The sequence below is a fragment of the Drosophila montana genome, unplaced genomic scaffold, assembly GCF_035044405.1.
Source record: "Drosophila montana isolate Dmon_TW-CO22-7 unplaced genomic scaffold, ASM3504440v1 contig_2192_1, whole genome shotgun sequence".
Lineage (NCBI taxonomy): Eukaryota > Metazoa > Arthropoda > Insecta > Diptera > Drosophilidae > Drosophila > Drosophila montana.
Genome location: NW_026997087.1, coordinates 84188 through 90267, shown reverse-complemented (window position 1 = coordinate 90267; position 6080 = coordinate 84188).

Sequence of the window (6080 nt, the reverse complement as noted above, 5' to 3'; positions counted from 1 at the left end):
CCGGACGGACAAATAAAACACCTGCATCGTGTCGCTGATGCTACTAGAATTTTTAATTTTCATAATTTGATGTTTTAAATAATTAGGAAGACACTCGTTTTTATCGACCATTAATAGATTAGTAAATAAATCAATAAATATATAAATAAATAAATGAATAAATAAACAAATAAATAAAAAAATAACTACACTTGAAGGTACATCAAAAATTTGAGGAAATGAGATTTGTTAAGATTTTTATACGGGCATAAATGCTGCGAACTGCTGACAGAGGAATAATGCTGCAGAGACCGAATGCTAGAGCAGCACAAATCCCCTGCCATGGTCGGGCAGGGTAGCTACCTAGGCAACATTCATCTGCGCATGCCACTCCTGCCGCAGCTCCTGGTACTTTATTGGCAGCCAGGAACGGGAACAGCAGCAGCAGCAGCAGCCGGCAGCATCAGGAGTCGGGTTCCATGAGGATGGCAATACCGAGCAACGCTTTGAAGCGCGCTAAAAATTTCAGATTTTCAGAACATAACATTTTACGGTTTCACGGTTCATTGCCGCATGCAGGAAAGTGAAAGATACATCGAGCTGTGTGTGCCTGTGTGTGTGTGTGCGTGTGTGTGTGTTGTTGCCATATGAAAACGATACACTCGTTTGCTCACTTTTTGGAAAATCGCTTGAAAATCGTTTGAAGCCAACAACAGCAACGCGACGATGAAGGCGGGTTGGGGTGGGGCGGGGAAAGCTGGCTTAACTTTTTGGGTTTTCATTGCTTTTGCTTCAACAAAATATTTTAAGTAGTTTAGCAAGTGTGTGTGCTTGTGTGTGTGTGTGTGTGGAAAGCTCACATATCAGTTACGCGCAAAAAAGCTAAAGGTCTGGAAAATTTAACGGCAAACATCGATGTCTCTGCCTGTGTGTGTGCGTGTAACTGTGTGTGTGTTGAGTTTTTTGCTGTCTGATATTGATGCAACTTTTGCTGCAGCCCTTGTTCGATGATGCTTGCAGCTAAGTTAAGCCTTTTGATTCCGGCTTTTAGCATAAGCGATTTTCTAATTTTAATTCGCTTTAAATGTTTTATAACTACATAATGAGTGCGTGTGTGTGTGTGTGTGTGTTTTTGTTATGAATGCAATTAATTTTAACTAAATTGTTTATTCATTTAAATTCAAATTCAAGCTTATTATGTAAATGCTTTCATTTCACATAGATATATTCATTTTTATACCCTAGCAGAGGGTATTATAACTTTATCGTATAATGTGTAACACATAGAAGGAGACATCTCCGATCCCATAAAGTATATATATTCTTGATCAATATCAACAGCCGTGTCGATATAGCCATGTCCGTCCGTCCGCCTGTCTGTTTCAGGGTTCTTGTATGGAAAACTTTTTTGTTTATCAAGATATCTTGACCAAACTCGGCATTTATTAGTTTTAGTATGCTCGTCATGTATATGCAAAATCCTGTTAAGATCGGACCACTATATCATATAGCTGCCATAGGAACGATTGGTCGAAGATTAAGTTATTGTATGGCAAACTTTTTTGTTTTTCGAGATATCTTGGCCAAAGTCGGCATTTATTAGTTTCACTAGTTTCTCTATAATTATGCAAAATATTATTTACATCGGACTACTATATCATATAGCCTTCATAGAAACGATTGGTCGAAAATGAAGCTGTAGGAATAAATTTTTTGTTTTTCAAGATATCTTAACCATACTCGGCATTAACTATTTTTCCGTGCTTCTTAAATACTGGGACAACATTATGATAGGGTTGGGTCTGCAAGGGAATTAAATCTTCGGCTTGCCGAAGATAGCCCTTCTTTCTCGTCGTAATTCCAAACAGTTATTATTAGGCTAATAACATTGCAAGCTGATTCCTCATTGTTAATAAAAGTTGATAATCTTTTAAGTCCTAAAAAGCAGGCATATCGTAGCCGATTTATATTTTGCAATGGTTTAACCTTTCTTTGCCATGTTGTTTAAAATGTTTGGAATTGTGCATTAATTAAGCACCTTTAAGATTCCGACTTTCCGTTGCAAGCACTGTCTGCAACATTGTTGCAGTCGGGCTGTCGCTCGAGTGCGCGTCTGGGAAGTGCACTTATGTGTGGAGTCAAAGTCGGGCAGCCAAAAAAAAAAAAAATGGAAAATAGAAGAAAAAGAAGAAGAGGAACGGAGGCCACTTGACAGCCACAAAGCGGCTGGCTTGTCGCCCGGTTCTTGGTCAAAGCATTGCGCGCGCCAAGTGCTCTCCAAGCAGTTAAGCAGCGTTGTCGATGCCATAAATGTTGCAAGTTGGCGACGCGGCGCCACGCCCCCAACTCGCCGCCCACCACTTTCCGCACTTTCCGCAGAGTGTTTAAGCGTGAAAGCAAGTGGCAAACTGGCAAACAGGCAAACGTTTGCCATTTTTCAGCTCGTTCTCTTGCGTTTTTTGCGAGTGTCTGCCAGCTGGCTGAAGGGGTGGAGGGGGGGGGGGGGGGCAATTTCACAGCGATTTAAGTTTTGCTTTTGTTTAAGCAACACTTCAATTAGAAAGCCTCGGAAAAACTATGTCAACTGGCGACGGGATGTGCATCTCAATTTGCCGACATGTTTCTCGCCACTTTCACAAGGTGATTAAACTCATTTGCCCGCCCGCACCCCCCTCCCCATTGTATCTAGTCCTCCTCCTCTTCCGTCTTGGCAGCCACAGCTCGCAGTTGCAATAAATTTGGCAGCAAAAATAGTTTACAGCACGTATCACAATGTTCTCTCTGCATGTGTGTGTGTGCGTGTGTGTGTACTCGCCACACATGAACAGGTGTGCTTTATGCTTGACTTCAACTTTTGCCACAGACGCTGCCTTTCGCCCCTGTCCTGAAATGGGTTTTTTGCCCCACCACAACAACAAGGAGAACAATAATTTCTTATGATTTATTATTTTTCAATGTGCTTCTGTGGGTTAGCTTCAGCCTTTTGCTCCACTTTGGCTGGGCAACGCAATTTTGTCACATTTATTAACTGATGGATTGGGTGTAACCCGAACAAAACTTTGGCCCAACACAATGTTGCTGTGCTGTGTTGACCCTTTTCTTACAGCCCCCATATACCCTGTAATTGATCGATTAGTATATAGCTTTATATATATTTTTGTTTTTGGGTAAGGAGCTACATGCTCAGAATGAAGTTAAGTTGGATAGAAATCCTCTGAGAAGAAGGAATTCAGAAGATATCCCGAATTTATTCTTAATTATTTATATGGATTATTAATACAAAAAATTACTTTAAAAATGGTTTACTTTTTGTTATTACTGGCAAATTGTGAAAAAATGTGTTTTTTTTATATTTTTCTCTATTTTAATTACATAGTTATAAATGAAGCTAACTCCAGTAGATTCTTCTGCTCTTGATAGAGCATCTGTTAGTCGTTTACGCCCGCTCGTATATGATGTATTTTCTTGAACTTTTGCTGTGGTTCAGGTAGTTGCTACCGATAGCCATTAAACATTTAATGCGCCGGCCAATAAGAAACTTTTGCGCTTAGCCCGGCTTAGACGCTGAGTTGGGGCTACATTCTGCTGGCATGTGTGTGTGTGTATCTTTTATATACATGTACATACAGATATATGTATAATTAATTACTCTTTGGAAACTTTGACACATTTAATTATTATTTTATTAGTTTGGCTATTAACTGGCGGCAGAGCGTGCGGGCGCGCAACACGAATGCGTGGCTCAATATGTTGGCCATAAATATTAAAGACTGGAAAGTTACACTGAGTGCTCGAAAGTCTGTGCACACTGCAATTTCTAATTGCTCGGACATCGTGATGGCTCAAATCTGTATCAGTCTGTGGCATTAGTCTTTGGTTTCAGCAAATGCATTTAATTGTTGTCATAAAGTCTACACATACTACATGCTGCGGCACACACTCGCTTGCTTTGCTAGATTTTCATTTCATTTTCTTTTACAAAAGTTTTTTGTGTACTTTTTGGCAAATCGAAATCGACTCGCAGAGTTGCTGCCAAATCTTGTAAATCCCTTTTGCCGGCCTGCATCGAATTAGAAGCCGACTTCCACTTGCAGCAACTATTTGAAAACTTTTTCAGCAAATGAAGTTGCGCAAATGGACAGACTGTAAAGTAATCAGAGTGAAGCTCTTAGAAAGCAACTAGCGGGTATTACCCGGCCTTGCCCGTGGAAAGTTATGGATTTTAAAGCCGAACGGTTGGTAAACAATAAACTTTCATAGAATTGTTTACCGCCAATTTACCACAGTCACAAACACATATTCATTAATTTCTTTTACAGAGCTGCGATCAGACCAAAACTTTAAACTGCCCCCAAAAAATCTTTGCTGCATATTTTCCGTCGAGGAAGCTTTGATTTTGCGAATAATGAGAAACACGTTTCAAATGATTTGACCAAATCTTTGACCCCCATTACCATCAAGGAGGAATGCATTTCATCGAAAAGTGTCAAACACGCCTCAAATTAATTTGAACAAAGATTTTTGAAAATGAGTTTGAGGCCGATCGGATAGCATACATAAAAGTTTCATACAATGCGAGTGGAATTTTTCGGAAACCCGTCTTAACGTGCAGCTTTATCACAAAAGGTAACAACAGTGAAAAGTTCAGCTTCCTAGGTCTTACTGTACTCACCAATCGATCAGTCAGTCGGGACAAACAGTTTTATATATAAAGATTAAATAATATCTACCTAAAGTTGTCTGTCAACTTCTCTGACAGCCCTCGCTGTGGCTTGGACTTTTGGTCAGGAGTACAGTTTTATATATAGGACAAACAGTTTTATATATAGAGATTGGATAATATCTATCTAAAGTAGTCTGTCAACTTCTCTGACAGCCCTCGCTGTGGCTTGGACTTTTGGTCAGGAGTACAGTTTTATATATAGGACAAACAGTTTTATATATAGAGATTGGATAATATCTATCTAAAGTAGTCTGTCAACTTCTCTGACAGCCCTCGCTGTGGCTTAGACTTTTGGTCAGGACAACAGTTTTATATATAGGACAAGCAGTCTTATATATATAGATTGGATAATATCTATCTAAAGTAGTCTGTCAACTTCTCTGACAGCCCTCGCTGTGGCTTAGACTTTTGGTCAGGACAACAGTTTTATATATAGGAGAAGCAGTTTTATATATAGAGATTGGATAATATCTATCTAAAGTTGTCTATCAACTTCTCTTACAGCCCTCGCTGTGGCTTGGACTTTCGGGGCCAACAGCATTGTGCTGAAAATCGATGACTAAATTGATAGAAAGTTGCTTTGTTGCGCATTCAATTTGCTTGCCATATGCAGCTGCTGCGGCAGCTGTGGCAGCTGCGGCAAGTGTGGCTTATGCGAGCGCATTAACAAACAGCCGGCGACGGGAATCTGCATTTTTAACAGCATATTTTAATGGCTGATTTTTAACATCAGCTCAGCGCACTTATTGACAGCTGCGACAGCATGTGCCCTCCTCCCCACCGCCTGAGTGGGCTGCCCCCTTCCCCCTTTGATGCTTTGATGCATATGTCATGCGATACACGCAACGATACAAAATTTATTTGCAGCGCGCCTGTCAGACTCTCGCTCTACATATATATATATATGCATATAAACCGTAGTCGAGCCCGGACCTGGACCTGAACCCCTGCCTGGAACCCTGCCCCTGCCCGTCACTTCCCGTCTATCCGGGCGAAAAAGCGACGCACACATTTGACTGAGGGCAGGCATAAAAAATGTTTAATTTAATTTCTCGTCGCAAAAAAAAGCTGTGCCTCAGCTTTTCGTATATTTTGTATATATTTTTTTTATATTTTTGCATCTGGCAACTGCTGTGCAAACATAAAATGCTTAAACAATTTTTATAGGTAAATATATCAGAGAGGGTGCGCGGAAAGGTTAAGCTGATGCTGCGCTAATCGACGGACGTCAACTTTGATTGAATTTCGACATGAAATATATCACGCGTGATTGATTAAGTTCCCCTCAACTTGACAATTAACTGAGAAATAGATTAAAAACTAGGTTAACCCCAGACATGTAACTGAAATTTGTTCGAGCAGTCAGCAAAAGGTTTCA